Below are 18,481 nucleotides of genomic sequence, written 5' to 3' on the forward strand. Positions count from 1 at the left end.
TCTCCATTAGTTCAGCTATTGTTGCATCAAATTCCTTGGAATCTCCATTGGCAAACAATTATGTGGTATCAATCTCCTTGTAATGTATGTCATTTTTAGCTATGGCTATATCCTTCCTTCTTTTCAAAGACTTTCTCAATTCCTCTCTGGCTTCCTCCAATTTGTGTAGAGTGATATGCACATCAATCACTTGATTGTCTATGATCTTCCCAAGTTTGAAGACTTCCATCTTCAAATCTTTTCTCTAATTTGTTAGACTTCTCCTTGTGAGAACCTTTGCTTTGATACCAATTGTTGGAAAATACAAAATGCGAAGAGTACTTCTGAGGGGGGTGGTGTGAATCAAAAGTACCACACTTTTAACCTTTTCAAATCCTTTAAAACAAATAACTAAAAGTGAATTAAATATAAGCTAACATGTTAAATGAACATAGAATAAAAAAATGCATCAACACACATTACACCATATTTGGTAACCCAAAAACCCTCTAGGAATAAGAAGGTAAAATTGGGGTGGGAATGATACCCACAAAAATTACTGCAGCAATAATTGTTTGACCTCTTCTGATGGTCTACCCTATTAAAGGCTTTACATGTGTCAATAGTGACCTGGTTAAAGGATTTACAAACACTTTACATGAAATGTCACCTTATTAAAGGATTTAATCACCTCTTGAAAGGATCTACAAAATAGTTGTTAAGCTAACTTATCAGTCATAGGGTTTTCACTATCTAATATAATGGCAAGAGAGTATTAGAAACCTTTTGAATTGATTAATTAAAATATTTAATTGCTGATATCAAGTACTTGATCTTCTCATTCTGATGTGATCCTTGCTTGATTTGATATCTAATTGTATCCCTTATACTATTTTGATTAACTAGATATGTAATTGCTGCTCAATTCACTAAGTCTGTGATGCCCCTACTGTTTGCTCTATTCTGCAATTTTCTATCTACTTAGCAACTTAAAATTGTGGGGTCTAAGTATTCTTATAAATACTTTGTAGACTTAGGGTTAGGTATGGTTCTATGATCCATATTAAATCCTTGAATTCCCACTCATTTCTTGCATTATTCTCACTGGTTGCATGCCTTCTCCATTTTTCTTATTGGTTGCATTCAGATTGCAAAAAGATTCATTCTTATCCTTATCATCCTTTGAAATTATTCTATGTCGGCTCCAAAAATAGTTTACATCTAAGTTTGTGAGGACACAAACTCATATGTTGATTCTGTGTTGCTCGACACATACTGGACTACAGGTGCTCGACACCTATTACAATCTCTCTTGCTCAACACATGTATGACTTTGAATCACTCTGTATATGAAGCATTCTAATTTTTTTGACATCAATTGTGACTCGGCACCTATATAATGCTTGGAACCTCTTAGTATACTGACTCAGTACATACTATGGCTTGGCATACATAGTGTACTCGACTTCAATGTAGAAAGTGGTTAAGTGTGTTGACACTCAAATGTCAGAACTATTCTAAGACCAACAATGTCGAGCAAGACTAATTGTAATAGGTGTCGAGCACCAGTAGTCTAGTATGTGTCGAGTAACACAGAATCAACATATGAGTTTGTGTCCTCACAAAAGCAGATGTAAACCATTTTTGGAGCCGACATAGAAAAATTTCGAAAGATGATAAGGATAAGAATGAATCTTTTTGCAATCTATATGCAACCAATAAGAAAAATGGAGAAGGCATGTAACCAGTGAGAATAATGCAAGACATGAGTGAGAATTCAAGGATTTAATATGGATCATAGATCCATACCTAACCCTAAGTCTACAGAGTCTTTATAAAAATACTTAGATGAATAAATTTTTGGAACTTATTGCTCAAGAAATTGCTACCCATCAAGTAGAATTATCTACTATTCTAGGCTTATTGGAGACCTCTTGTAACAATGTGTCTTCACTATTTGATAAACACTTTGATATCTCAAATTTTGCTAAGGAAATAAAAGATAAACTATCAAAGATTGGTGAAGATCTGAAGGCAAGTGTAGAACAATTGTAACTTGACTCAAGCTACCGCTCTGCCCATTACAACAAGATCAAATTCCTAACTGATATGTAGGTAGAATTGCTGAGAGAAGAGGCAAGAATAAGAGCTACATTGATAGATATATAGGGCATGATTCTCCTAAACATGGATGCATTGCAGAAACACATTGTACATGCTAAAATGCTCATCCATGACAACAAATTCTCCATTGTAGACCACATGATAGAATTGTTAGTAGAAGTGCAAATTGCATTGTACACATGCAAGGTGTTGCAAGAGAATTGGGACAAGATATTGGCGTTAATTTTGAAGGTACATTCAGAGTTCTTATCACATTTTAGCATTATTATATAATATATATAGCATACATCTTTGGCATTAATGTCAAGAAGGGGGAGAAGATGTATATTGTAGAAAAAATGTATATTGTGTAAAGGGGAGAAGATGTACAAAAAAGAGGAGAACATGTATATATCAGATGTGAAAAGATGTATAGTATACTATATATAATGTATGGGGAAACATTATAATATTATTCATGTACAGATACTTAGAGCTATATCTCTTACAAAACCAATTTTGAAAAATTTAAAAAATAGTATACTCTATCGAGTTAGAGACATAAGGTGATGGATAAAAGATGTTTTTTAACATTTTGAATTTAGTTTTGACTGATATATATATATATTTGTCACTAATGCCAAAGGGGGAGATTGTTGACATCACATCCATGTTTTTAATTAGTTACATACACTTATTTAGATTGTAAGTATCTACCAAGCACATTAAACGGGTGTTAACCAAGCATTTTAGTATCTACCAAGTTCTACAGTTGCTACCGAGTCCATGGGATAGTTTTTAGTTTACATTGAGCAATTACTACCAAGTTGTTGATCAGTAGTATAAATTGAGCATCTTAGAATGCCAAGTTTATCAATGCAAACCAAGTTATGCAGTTCTTACTGAGCTTGTAGTTGATGTGATGTGAGTCTAGTGTTAATCGAGCAACTCAGTCTTATCCAAGTGACTCAATTTATATTGAGCTCATAGTGATAGCATTGATTGAGCTATGTAGGATGAATCAAGTGATTCAATTTATATGTCAAGTTTCACAGTATTTGCCGAGTCACCAGTGCAAACTGAGTTCAAGACTTTTGGAAGTGATCAGTATGGAACAAGCTTCTACCTCTATCAAGTGCATGATGATGTCAAGCATTGATAGTGGATGTCAAGTATCAAAACCTCACCAAGCCAGTCTTCAGAACCTGAGTTCCTGCAGTTGGGTTGACTTTGTGGTTTTTGTGTAAACTTGTATTGTGGCTGACTTTGTAATTTGTACATTGGATTGGTATATATGTAGTGTATTTTATCACACCCAATATATGATATAAAAGTATTTCAATAAGCAGAAAAGAGCAGACGAGAAAATTACAAAGGCTACAATAATATAAGGAGAAATAAGGATTTATCTATCACAACAAGGTGATTACTAGACTCAAAGGAATCTCATTCATCAATCCAAGTTGTAGATCAAAGATCAACTACTGCTTCATCCTAATAGGTGGATCAATCAAATTCTTTCACAAGGTGGACTTAACAGCCTTCTGTAAATCTATTTACCAAATGCATACTTCATTGTATGTTTGTAAATCCTTTTGCAAGGTAGACCTAGTAGTCCTTATTGCTCCTAACAGGGCAGATCATCAGAAGTGATCATTGTAAGCCTTAACAAGCCAACTTTATACTGTAGTACTAAAGCTTGTGGGTATCATCCCCACCCTAGTTTTAATTTCTATTTGGAAGGTTTCCAGGTCACCAAATTGTCTGTCAAAGTTTTATGGATGCTTTAATGTTTTCAATTTTTCATGCATGCAATTAGATCAGAATAATCATAAAGGATTAATTGCTAACTAAGGATTAAGTTTTATTGGTTACTGATTCACCCCTCCCCTCTTAGTAACTTAGCCTATCATAATATTTCCAACACAATCACCAAAAGGCATAGATATCCAAATTGTTATATATTAGGAAGGTGTAACACCAAGAAGGGTATTTGAAACACTAATCTCCACATTTAGGAAGTACCCACTTTTTCTCGTACAAGTTTTCACATCAGAGGGGTCTCATATGAGGATTCCCACTATCATATATAAGTAAACCAAGTCCCATACGATATTTCACATCAAAAGTGTTTGCTCATCTGAGATTTCATGGGCAACACAAAAACTTTCTTCATTCTAGAGGCCATAATTTTTGCATTTGGACTCTAATTACTTCCTTCAAAATTTGTTAGAAATCTGTGATGTCCCCATTTTGGCAAGTAATTTAAATAATAATAAAAAATATTTTATATAAAGTATTATTAATAAAGTATTTTAAAATTATAATATTATGCTATAAGTAATATTATAATAATTATATTATGTCATATTATAATAGTAATATGAATGAAATAATAAATAATGTTAAAGACATGCTTTATTATAGTAATACTATATTAGTAAAAGTATTATTTATAAGTAATACTATTATAACCCTATAATACTTTATAATCATATTCGACTTATAAATTCAATATTATATTATAATCATATAATAATGTATTCAATGAAATAATAATAATATAATATAATGATATTATGATTATTAAGATATATTTCAATGTGACAATACTATATTAATAATGAATTATAATAATGTATAGTTGATATATTATTAAATTAATATATATTACAATATAATTATTAATATAATATATTAACTAAAGCTTATTAATATAAATATATTATTAATATAATATAATTATTATTATGAAAAGATGTGCCTTTTACTATTAAAATGTATAAATGTGGAATAGCAACTTTGAAAGGGTATCAAAGGGAATGAGATAAAAATTATCAAAAGATCCGGAGAAAAATAGGGCAAAATAATTTATAGAAAAGGAAAGACGTAGATAAATGATGGACCTCCAATTTGGGTTCATTAAAAATGGTATCAGAGCTAGCATCCTGCCAGCCTGTAAAATGTCTATTAGAAGACTATAATCTCAAAATTGTAACAAAATTCAAGGTGATTCTGCCAAAGTTTGGTTTTAGCGAGGACTGGTCAAGATAGGTGAGGGGATGCATCTCTCCTCTGTCTTTCCAATGCTTGATAATGGTTTCCCCCCAACACCTCTTGAAGCCTCTAAAGGATCAAGTAAAGAGGATCGACACATCCCTTCCGTACGTTTCATTGCAGTAGAGGCATCATGAAGGACAATAAAAGTGAAGCTATAGAGAGGGAGAATTTGAGGCCTTCGAATTTCTTCCAGACTTGTCCTCAGTTTGAGAATGAAAAATGCTCTCTATAAAGACGAGTATTAGGGAAGATAAATCAATTAGAAAGGGTCAGATTCAATGGCACATTGTATTTCACTCTTGACAGCTTGAATAAGATTCACATTTGTTTTTGTTGTGGCAATAGTCGAAGAAGCAAAAGAGGCACGACTCTCAGCCAATGGATTTCACTTTCTTATTTGCAACGTGTAATGGCTTTGAACAGAACTCCCTACGGCTGAATGAATTTCCCTCTATTAGGTTTTGAGGGTCATTTCCACTGGAACAATGGTGCTCCTTGCTCTGCGCATTATTTGAAACAAAGCCATTGTTTGATTGCTGGGATTTTTATAGAGTTAATTCCAATCGAAAGATTGAATGATAATTGTTTCTAAAGCCCCGCCCATATCCAAGATGACCTGTAAGATTACATGTAGATTTTGCTTGAGTTGCAATGAGAAAGGCGTAGTTCTAGATGCTTCGAATTCCTTCAAGAATATTTGAATCAGATGGCATTCTCTAGCTCCTACACAATAAGGAATATTGGGCAAAAGATCTTGTTCATAATATATCTAAATAGTTACAATGTGAACAAGAAGCATACATGGCTTTAGACAGTCCAGAATCCAACCCTAAGTTCACAAGACACGTGGAAGGATTGGCAGTCACAGGCTGTACCTTCGATCGGTCCTAATCAAACTAAATAAGAAGAATATCCTATACGATGGAGAAGGACATCCTACGTGGGACTCAGCTGAGTGAGAAGGTAGTAAAAGGGAATCGAAGAATCATGAACAACTTGTACAAAAATATGGTTTTGGATCACATTCTTATCGTTATCCTAATGTTTTCTGCATCTTAATGGAAAAATAAACAATTGGAACATTATGAACCACGCACGACCACAATATATGCAACGCAGATGGAAAATAATAGCAATGATAATCCATAAACCTGTTAACTCAGCCATTAATATTATTGAAGAAGTTATCTTGAATCTGGGGAGATGTAAACATTAACAACCTAACCGATCAAACCTTAAGAACCAGGCTAAGATGACCAATCTGCAAATATAGCTAAACTACGGTCAGCAATGATGAGTGATAATAAATTCATATATGAACAAAAATATCTAAACAATGTTTAGCATTTCATTCATAGATTACATCTACAACCAGAAATCGTGCTATCAAACATAAGGAAAGAGTTAAAATTGAAGAAAAGCGCAGTCTGTCACATATCTCTGCAGCCTACAAAGAAAGATTGCAATTTATACAGGAGATCGCAAATTATTAAGACAATTAGCTTATATGTATGTGGTCACATATTGCATGATTTGGAGTTTAAATTATTAACTGGTTGCACAGTTTGAAGACAAAATGAGAAGATAGAGAAAGATGATAGAAATAAACCAACTGATACAGCAATACCCGTGCCTCCAATGTAGCATAATTCGATCAGAATATTCAGAACAATGCATTTGGTTTTTGGTATTTTATCATTAGTTTATCATCTCATCGAGAGTTGCCTCATCATCGATACCTTTGTCAAAGTAGAAAGACTGCTTCCATAGAACAGTGGAAGCCTATGAGAAAGGAAAAATTTGCTAGCATGAAGAGGAGCATATGTTGCATAACAATTGAATTTTATTTTTTTTATGAAGGACAAAAAAAATAAATAAATAAAATGTAATGCCCATCAAGTGTGCAGCTTTGTAAAAGCGGATAAGGTTGTTAAGAACAGAAATTGCAGCTGTTTAGACAAATGTGTACTGGTAAGGTAAAAACTAGAAATACAAATTAAAATATTGTCTCAATGAAGAGATGCATGTCCTAGTGAAGGTGAACCATATTACAGAGTGATGTATTTTCATAAACAATAATTGCAATACTACTCTGAAGAGTGCTTGTATATAGAGCCCAACTGGATTTTAGTTTGAAGGTTATGCATGCTTTTATATTAGTGTATACTGCACACTCCTGAAAAGATAGAGATGTTTTTGAACCAAAAGAATAGATTCCCCCCTGTAATCAGCACATCCAACATGTATTGTTGATTATTTTAACATAAGCAAGGGGTTTCAACCACCAATTCAGCTTTGGAACAATATGTGGCATTGATAACAAGTATTCCATCCGCTAGGGCAAAGGAAGAAAACTTAATTCTTTAAAGAGACAACCCCTCGGTGAATGATATTTCTGCCACGTGGAAGTGGCAAGGGATAAGGATCAATTTACTGAGAAATGGAAATCGTTAAGGGATGATACAAATAAACAATCAAATAGAAAAACATTGCCACCGAAAGGAAAAGGGTGAAGACCCTTGTGGTATATGCCATGTCTGAAAGTACATGGTGTGGTGTGAGAGGTCAAACCATCACAACCAATAACACAAAACTTCGTTTCCATATGAAGTAGGGACCCACTACAAATTTGCACGTCAACCAATTTTTATATAAGGAAGATTTAAAAGAGGTTCATCCAATTGGTTCAGAGAATTGGTTGAAAGATTGACCCTGCCAACTCACATGAAAGAAGTGATATATATATATATATATATATATATATATATATATATATATATATATATATATATATAAAATTGAATAAAGAGAATCTCAAAGGAAATTGTTTCACATTTATAAAGTATTAAAAGTGGTGGAACATCTCACATGGAATGGTATAATTTGACCTCTCCAATCTACAACCCTAAATTTTGTGCCTCTATATGTGTACGTTTGACATTAGCCACCAAGGGGGAATGTGCCCAAAGTCCAACGTATTTCAAGGAAAGTGGATATGGAGATTGCTTCATGATCCTAAATTACCACTCAACACACAAAGGTATGAGGTAAATTATATATTTTCTTTATATATTGTTATTTTGGAAAATTTATTAATTGAAATGTTACTATTATCATATGAAATATCATTATTAGTAACTTTCTTATTACTGACATATTTGTTATTGTGAAGAATATTGAATAAATCTATCAATGATTCTAGTTACAAAATAAAAAGAATATATGAAAATGAAATATAAATGAAAAATATATATATGAAAAAGGAAAAAAAAATGAAATATAAATAAATGTTGATTTAAGGAAAACATAGTAATTAGAATACATTTTAATTATAGTACAAAGAGTCTATCTCTCGTCCAAAATTACATAATCTTAGATAGGGAGTTGGTGGAGGGAAAGGCGGAGTAATTTCGAGCACTTTTCAGAATCATTTGGAGCTTGTTTCACGTGCCCTCTACACCATCATTCTACCATCAAGGTGATCATAACAAGGAGAGAGAAAGTTGTTTGTGTACTATAAGAAGAAATCTTTCAAATGAACCAAGTAAATTAAATTTAATACTCATCTTCTCATCCACATTATGATATCCTAAGGTAGGGAGTTGGTGGAGGGAGAGGCGGAGTAATTTCAAGCACTTGTTGGATACACTTGGAGCTTGTTTCACGCGCCCTCTGCACCGTAAATCTACCATCTTATGATGATCATAATAAGGAAAGGGAGAAATATTCCTTCCAAAGGATTATGTAAATAAGAAAAAGGAACCCTACCACTTTCCTATGGAGTTTGCAATTTGGAGAGAACACCCTATTGTAGTGCTAGTTAAGGGAAAGATAGTAATGGCTCCTTTTCACAAGAACCTTTCTAGCCAAACAAGCAATCCACTAAGTAGACCACCTCGTGTGGATGCCTAACACCCACCACCGGGGCCAAAGTTCTGCTCTTGGGCTTAGTATGGAACTGGCTTGGATTAACTAATTATTATTCAAATTCCTTTGAAGTTTATATATATTTATATGCATGTACTGATGCTTATTTTGTGGTTGCAGGGTCCATAAGCCTAATGAAGAATATAGTCATTGCGCATTGTTAATTTTAGGACCTAATCAAGGTTATGTATGATGTGTCTACATCGTGTATGCTTTGTGTTTTCATCTATCTACACTGTGTTTGCTTCGTGTTTTCATTTATTAAAATGTATATTTTATAAATCTTTTAGGCTTTATATGCAAATATGCTTGTATCTATGATTGATTTTTCTTGAGGACAAGCAAATTCGAGAGGGGAGGACTGTGATGTCCCCATTTTGGCAATTAATTTAAATAATAATAAAAAATATTATATATAAAGTAATATTAATAAATAATATTAAAATAATAATATTATGCTATAAGTAATATTATAATAATTATATTATGTCGTATTATAATAGTAATATGAATGAAATAATAAATAATGATAAAGACATGCTTTATTATAGCAATACTATATTAGTAAAAGTATTATTTATAAGTAATACTATTATAACCCTATAATACTTTATAATCATATTCGACTTATAAATTCAATATTATATTATAATCATATAATAATGTCATATTATGTATAACGTATTATAATATATTCAATGAAATAATAATAATATAATATAATGATATTATGATTACTAAGATATATTTCAATGTGACAATACTATATTAATAATGAATTATAATAATGTATAGTTGATATATTATTAAATTAATATATATTACAATATAATTATTAATATAATATAGTAACTAAAGCTTATTAATATAAATATATTATTAATATAATATAATTATTATTATGAAAAGATGTGCCTTTTACTATTAAAATGTATAAATGTGGAATAGTAACTTTGAAAGGGTATTAGAGGGAATGAGATAGAAATTATCAAAAGGATCCGAAGAAAAGTAGGGCAAAATAATTTATAGAAAAGGAAAGATGTAGATAAATGATGGACCCCCAATTTCGGTTCATTACAAAATCTCTCAATGATCTTTTCAACATGAAGGAGTTAAAACTACCCTAGACTATGCATATAATTAATTTTATGAAAAGGAATACAACAAAGGAAAATAATTGATTGCAGTTACCAAGATATGCAATAGGAAGGTGTCCTGAACAATAAATGAAAGGGCATGTCAACACCAACATATGACACATGAAATGAAAGCTAAATCCACACTGACAATTACTAGATCCACAAATAAAGATATCAATAAGAAGCCATCACTCTAACATATGAACCAAGAAGATCCACACTACACTAATCCATAATAACCATCAATACTATATTTTAAGCATAAGAAACATTGCAAGGAAGGGAAAGATACAAGAAAGATACAACCAAACTAAATTAGCCATGTTCATTTCCTCCCAACCTCAATGGCATCATGAGACCTCAAGGATCCTAACCATACCCTTGAGTAAGGAGCCTCATTTCACCAACAAGGTTATTGATGTTATCTTATGAGCTCCAAACTACCAATAATCCATCATATGTCATCACATGCAACATGAAACAACCAACACGCTAATCTATCAATAGCATCTCTAGTTAATATCAATGGTAAGAAACATCAACTAAGCAATAATATCCAGCATTGTGATAAAGGTATTACCAATTTTTACCACTATACAAATTAGTAGAACTGTTGCTAGTTATTCCTTGCTAGGTGCCTATGAAAAGAGATAGTGTATGCATGAGTTTCACTTCTAAGGTGCTGTCACCTTCATGAAAATACTCAGGGTGATAGTCATGTTCTACATTCTTGTACTATTCATAATTGCCATGCATGCATGAGAGGGATACATAAAATCTTGGTCTTAAGTATTCTCCTTATATCCCCATGTCTTTATATTTTCTTATTTGTATGAAAATTTTCTCATGGAAATTTCAAGTTGTGATCTTGCCACCACCTTTCATTGCTTGGTCGCTCCAATTTATGCCTTAACTACCAAATGGGCTACGAAGATTCAAGACAGTCAAGTTCACAGTTATCACAGCTTCAAAGTGGTTAGTGCTAGACTCCAATTTCATGTTGGGAGGGAGTGGAAGCAATTATTCACATGATCTTAAGTTAGTTTTTCCTTAAGAACACCTCAAGAGGCCCACAATCTTCCCAACCATTAGATTTTAGTTAATGAACATCTGGCGTATTCCCACTTTCCAAAGATGCATGAAGTTTAGCTAAAGTAGGAAAGTGAGTGTTTTCCATGTGGACATGGTGGGACTGAACTCAACTATGGGTAAAAAAGGAGGAATGTATTAGAGAAGATTGTCAAAATGGCAATATCTAATTGGGTCAAGGGTGTTGACTATGACAAATAGCTTTAGTTATATGGACACCATTAGATATTTTTAGATTGATGGTTATCTCTTTCTTGCTTTTCAAAGTTTCATGAAGATTAGTCAATGCAAGAAAATGACATAGTGATGTGTGTCATGGTGGGACCAGGCACATGAAAATCTCTTCATTGCATCATTGCAAGGGTAAGTTGAAAATTAGTGTAATTCAATTTTTGGAGGAGTTGTTTGTCGAACAACATAGACAGATTCAATCAAAACATTCCATTAAAAAGAGCTCTAGGTTTCAGTTGTTAAGGTCAAAAACTTAGTCAAAATTTAGTGTTTTGCATCATTGTGCATGGTTAAGACTAACCCCATGGTTTGGGTTGTGAAGCAGCGAATGACTTTTGTTGCAACATTGCATGGAGTTAAAGGTGTATCATCTTAAAATGGAAGCACTTCCACTTTAAGAGTCTTTATCCCTTAGAGTAAGTGGTCTAGGGTCATAAGAAGCACTTTGAATGGGTCTTTACATGAATCTGGTAGTTTTCGCCCAGTTTTGCTTTTCTCTCCTTAGTTTTAGCCTATTTCTGACAAACTGCTTTGTGAAATTGAGGGTTTTGGCCTTTGGGTCAAGGATGAACTTGACCCTAACCTAGGTCATAGATGTTCTTGACCTTGACCTAGGGTAGGGTCAACCTCGTCCTTAATCCTAGGTCCCATTTTCAATTGTCAGGAGTTTCAAGATCTTGGGCTTTAAAAAGTTTCTTTTCTCACTTCAGGGTCAGCTATTTCAGGTTTCAAAATGGTAAACTCTTAAGTTATATTTAATCTAGGTTTATTCCTAAGGGTTAAGGTTAAATGGTATTATATGTCGGCCTTCTCTAGGAGTTTATGCCATAGATTTCTATATAAGGAAGCTTTCTTCCTTCATTTTGACATCTACAATCTATGCATGATCAATCCACTTCCTATATAAGCAAAGAACCTAAGAGAGGATATGAGAAACTATCTACTTTTCAAGATCAAGAAAGAATTCTATCATTCAAACATTCAATTTTTCCATTGAAGATCAAGGATTTAAGAATTCAAGCCTTTAAAGGGATTTGGTTCAAGCATTCAAGATTCATCATTCAAAACCCTAGATCTAGCCATCATTCTTTTGTCAAGGTGGATTCTAAGAATACAATCATGGCAGTTTTGATTTACATTTGTTAATGTTATGTTCAAGCTTTCATATTAATATACTTATTTACATTTCAAATACAATTGCATATCTATGAGTATCATAGCTTCATTATTAGATTTACTTCTACTACTTGTTAGCATTCTATATTTCAATTCAATTATTAAGGTTGATTCCAAATTGGGGTTTGACTTAGGCAAATCCCTCATCCAAACAACAAAGCCATTTTTCTTGCAGATACAGGTGTAGAACAATAAATTGGACAGTAGATTTAGATACCATTTTTGTAAAACTTGCGAGATCCCCGAACATAAATTTTTTCGAAGTAGTGCAGGTCAAGGTTGACTTTCTAGGGTACAATTGTGCCCCAGGGTATGATCATGCTTCACCAATAGGGTCAAAATTGACCTCCTTTCAAAAAGACAAAATATTTCTAAGTTTTCTTTGTCCCGACATTTCCATTAAGGAACCATTTGCAAATTTTCTAGAAACTTCATACAAAACTCAAAAATCAACATTTTCTAGATTAAAGGTGAATATTTGTCCTTTATTTATTTTAGGCTTTTGGAACATACTCTCCCATAATAGAAAGATTAGACATACCCCTCTCTTTCTCCCTATTTTTCATCACTTGATTCATTTTTGTATTGAATTGAACACCTTCTTGTGTTTAATCAATTTGGAACATTCATTTTGAGAACTAGGGTTGTGAAGAGGGTTCTAATTTTCTTTCTATTTATTTTTGTGAACCCAACACTCTTACCCCCTATTTTTTGTGGAATTAGATGCACTATTTTATTGTGCGGTGTTATATTTCATTTCATGTTTGTTAGGTCTTTTCTTCCATTGAGATTAGATTTAGTTTATGCTCTTGCATTTTAAATTCAAAAATATGAAAAAATCTATGTATTCCATAAAATACAAAAAGATTTCTTGCATTTCATTCACTATGGATATGATGAAGATGCTTTGGTGTGTGACTATGTTCCTTATTGCCCTTCTTTTAGCATCTCTTTATTGTAATTATGATGTTTATGAGAGTATCATTTGTTTTATTATGTTCATGATCTTTCATTTTATTCTTTCTTGTGCCTTTGTGAATTTAACTAATACTAGTCTTTCTACATTTGAAACTTTCATTAAGGATTCATGTGGTAGACTTATTTTTCTTTTTGATTATGTGAAGGATTCAATAGATGATAAACCATCTCTTAATCTTTGTAATTTGCATCCTATTATTCCTAATCTAATGCCTAATCCTCCATCTCCTGACCCTAGATCTTCTCATATTTTTTAGGAGCTTCAAGCTATAGTTCAGGATATAGATGTGCAAGACTTCTTTGATTTACCTTCTCCTTTGATTCGTGATGATATCAAGGGAAAGGGTAAAGATACTTCTTCTAAACCTATTATTCCATCTTGTACAACTTTTTCTTATGAACATGATAAAAAATCACCTCCTATAGAATATTTACATGATATGTACACTACATGATATACGATGATCACTAAACAAGGTTATAAAGGTTTAGGGCTTGGAGTTAATGAGCATGGTATTAAGTATCATGTCCATATAACCTCTAAACCAAATTTTTATGGTTTTCATTGTTCTAAATCTTAAGTCAAGGTGGGTGATGTTAATCATCGTCCTCCTCTTCATAAACTTCTTCCTACACCTGCCTTGGATAACTCTAATATTCACCAAGAGGTGGCTAAACATGTATATGCTGAATTAATGAATTCCAAAAAAGAAATATTTAAACCTATGCCAAAAGATACTTTATCCAAGTAAAAATGTCCTTTTCATTATCTTAATACACATTTACTTACTAATTATAGACATTTTAAATTGTATGTTTGTGAACGAACTACTTTAGGAATTATATCTCACTCTCATGCAGTTTTACAATTCCTTCATAATTTTGATATAGGGGATTCTCCTCCTACTGATATAATATAGATATCATCTCCTCTTGTCTCTAGACTAAGGGGCAAGAGGTGTATTTTCATCCAATCTCTTAGGATCCATCAGGCTTTTAGTATATTTTGTGCCTTGAGCTTAATAGGTATTCTTTATGTTCTATCTCTCTATGGTTTTGTATCCATAGAGTCTATTCAAGATATATTTTCTATGATATTTGTTTTGAAAAGTGTCTCCCTTGTCTTCCGCCTTGGGGGGAAAGGTTCTTCCTTCTTTATCTCTGACTAGGGAACTTCTTTCCTTAGCTTAGTGGTACTTATTTATATTGTAATATTATTTCTTCATATTGATAGATGTTTTGACTATGGATAATATTTTTATAAGAGGTTGTTGTCCTAGGTCATCACCTCTTCTTTATGTTGCAAATTATGTTCTTTATAAATGCATACCCTTGCTTTGGTGTTAGGGTTGTTTTTCTTATTCCAAAGATTCTTTTTAGACTTCTTCCTTAGAGGGGGCTTGATGATTGAATATCTATTCCTATTTGATTTGAAAGATGATAGTTTATCTTTAAAAACTCCTCTATGATGGGAGTCTTGTTGATGAGATCTCTTTCTTTGAGGATCCTTTTTCCATAAGTGACATATCCTTTTCATGATTATCTATGTTCTTGAATGTAGAGATCAATATCTCTTGTTGAGAATATAGTATACATTGTTGTTAAATAGGTTATCTCCTTGTATTGTAAAGTAGGTATCCTCTTCCTCTTCCTTATCATGTCTATTGTACAACCATGATAAGGAGGGGGGCATAAATAGGGCCTCCCTTGTACTATAGTTTTTAATTTTATATGCTAAATCTTGGAAGGTAGCACTCATAAGTTGCTAAATCCTAAAGAGACACACATTTTTACATTATATATATATGCTAAATCCTTTGATTTTAATGCACATAAGTTGCTAAATCCTAAAGAGACATGCATTGCTAAATCCTTTGAGGGTAACACAAATAAGTTGCTAAATCTAGAAGAGATGCACACATTTTTCAATTTTTTTAATATGCTAAATCTTTCGAAGGTAACACACATAAGTTGCTAAATCCTCAGAAGACATGCATTTCATATTCATAGTGATACAAGAAGGTGGATCTATGGATATTCTAGAAGCCATCAGAAGATGCATTTACAATTACAACCATAGTTTATGGGTGAACTATCAAGTTTGTCCACCTATTTGGCTCTCCCTCTCCCTTGGTGATTCATGGTAAGGTGGGCATCTTACCGGGTGAGGCAATCACTTCTTCTTTTCTTTCTTTTTTCACTTTCATGTTAGGAGGACTCGATCATGAAGCTATGTTATTTATAGCATTTCTCTTGTCTTTCTTATGTAACCACTTATGTTTTTTATTATAGCTTTCCAAATATGATATTAGTATGAGAAATATTTCTTAGCAAGGTTTCTTATGCTACTTGATTTAGGTGTCCTTTTTAGTATTATTGTTGTTGTTGTTACACTCTTGTGCATGTATGTTGAGTCATAATCCTTAGCTTGAGGGCTTATGTCCTTAATTAAGTGTTATTTTATATCATAATGAATCCACTTGGATCTCTTTTTTCTTCTCCTTTACCAAAAGTTTGCATTGAGTCCATACTCTTGCTAAAGTTGGGGCTTAATATATCATCTTAAAATGCAACAACTTCCATGTTAAGAACATTTAGCTCTTTGAGTAAGTGGTCTAGGGTCATGAAAAGCACCTTGAATGGGTCTTTGTATGAATTTGGTAGTTTTAGCTCAGTTATGCTTTTCTCTCTTTATTTCTAGCCTATTTTTGAAAAATTGCTTTGTGTAACTGAGGACTTTGGCCTCTGGGTCAAGGATGACCTCAAACTTGACCTAGGTCATGGACATCCTCAACCCTAACCTAGCACAAGGTCAACCTCATCCCTAACCCCAAGTCCAATTTTTAATTGTTTAGGAGTTTCAGGATCTTGGGCTTCAGAAAGTTTTTTCTCGCTTCTAGGTCAGCTATTTTGGGTTTCAGAATGGTAGACTCTTCAATTACATTAAATATAGGTCTATTCCTAAGGTTTAAGGTTAAATGGGATTTAATTCTCCTATGGTGTCCTTCTCTAGGAGTTTATGGCCTAGATCTCTATATAAGGAAGCCTTCTTCCTCTATTTTGACATCTACAATCTATGCATGATCAATCCACTTACTATACAAGAAAAGAACCTAAGAGTGCATATGAATATCTAATTTTCAAGATCAAGAAAGATTTCTATCATTCAAATATTCAAGTTTTCCATTGAAGATCAAGGATTAAAACATTCAAGCCTTTGAAGGGTTTTGGTTCAAGCATTCAAGATTCATCATTCAAAACCCTAGATCTAGCCATTATGGTGGTGTGATCTTCCTTCAAGATATTTTGTTCATCTTCAAGATCTATTCATTCTTCTATCAAGGTGGATTCTAAGCATATAACCATGGAAGTTTTGATTTACATTTGTTAATGTTATGTTCAAGATTTAATATCAATATATTTACATTTCAAATATAATTTCATATCTATTGAATATCATAGCTTCATTGTTAGATTTACTTCTACTACTTTTTAGCATTCTATATTTCAATTCAATTATTAAGGTTGATTCCAAACTGGGGTTTGATTGGGGAAAATCCCTCATCCAAAAAATAAAGACATTTTTCTTGTAGATACAAGTGTGGAACAACAAATTGGAGAGTAGATTTGGATACCCTTTTCATCAAACTTGTGAGATTTGCAAACATAAATTTTGTCAAAGCAGTGCACGTCAAGTTCAACTTTTTGGGGTATAATTGTGCCTTGGGGTAAGACTATGCTTCGCCAACAGGGTCAAGGTCAACCTCCTTTCAAAAATATAAAATATTTCTAGGTTTTCTTCATCTCGACATTTCCAATTTGAGACCATTTACAAATTTTCCAGAAACTTCATATAGACATCATAAATCAACATTTTTCGGATTCAAGGTGACTATTTGTCCTTTATTTATTTTAGATTTTTGGCACATACTCTCCCATAATAGAAAGATCACTTTTACCCCCCGCCCATACCCCCCCCACCCTCTTTCTCCCTATTTTCATCACTTGATACATTTTTACATTGAACACCTTCTTGTGTTTAATCAATTTGGATCATTCCTTTTGAAAATTAGGGTTGTGAATAGGGTTCTTATTTTCTTTCTATTCATTTTGGTGAACCCAACATGCTTACCCCATATCTTTTGTGGAATTAGATGCCCTATTTTATTTTGTGGTGTTATATTTCATTTCATGTTTGTTAGGTCTTTTCTTGCATTGAGATTAGAATTACTTTATGCTCTTGCATTTTAAATTTAAAAATACAAATCTATATATTCCATAAAATACAAAAACATTTATTGCATCTCATTTACTATAAATATGATGAAGATGCTTTGGTAAGTGGCTATGTTCCTTATTACCCTTATTTTAACATTTCTTTACCATAATTATGATTTTTATGAAAGTATCATTCATTTTATTATGTTCACAATCTTTGATTTTATTCTTGCTTGTGCCTTTGTGAATTTAATTGATACCAGTGTTTCTACATTTAAAACTTTCATTAAGGATCATTTGATCTATTTCTACATTGAACACCTTCTCGTGTTTAATTAATCTAGATCATTCCATTTGAAAATTAGGGTTGTGAAGTGGGTTCCCATTTTATTTCTATTCAAAAGGAAACCTTGGATTAAGGTTTTGAGGTTGGGACAATGTGAAATAGTTAATCTTAATGGTTATCACTGCTTTGTAGTAATTAGTGGCATGAAATAATAAGTAGTCATGACAAACCAATTCAAAGTTTAGGGGGGTCTTTGTAGCTTCGCAGGTGAATGTGGTCAATAAAGAAATATAGT

The sequence above is a fragment of the Cupressus sempervirens genome, chromosome 3, assembly GCF_028749045.1.
Source record: "Cupressus sempervirens isolate cs-2001-9-10 chromosome 3, ASM2874904v1, whole genome shotgun sequence".
In the NCBI taxonomy this organism is placed as follows: domain Eukaryota; kingdom Viridiplantae; phylum Streptophyta; class Pinopsida; order Cupressales; family Cupressaceae; genus Cupressus; species Cupressus sempervirens.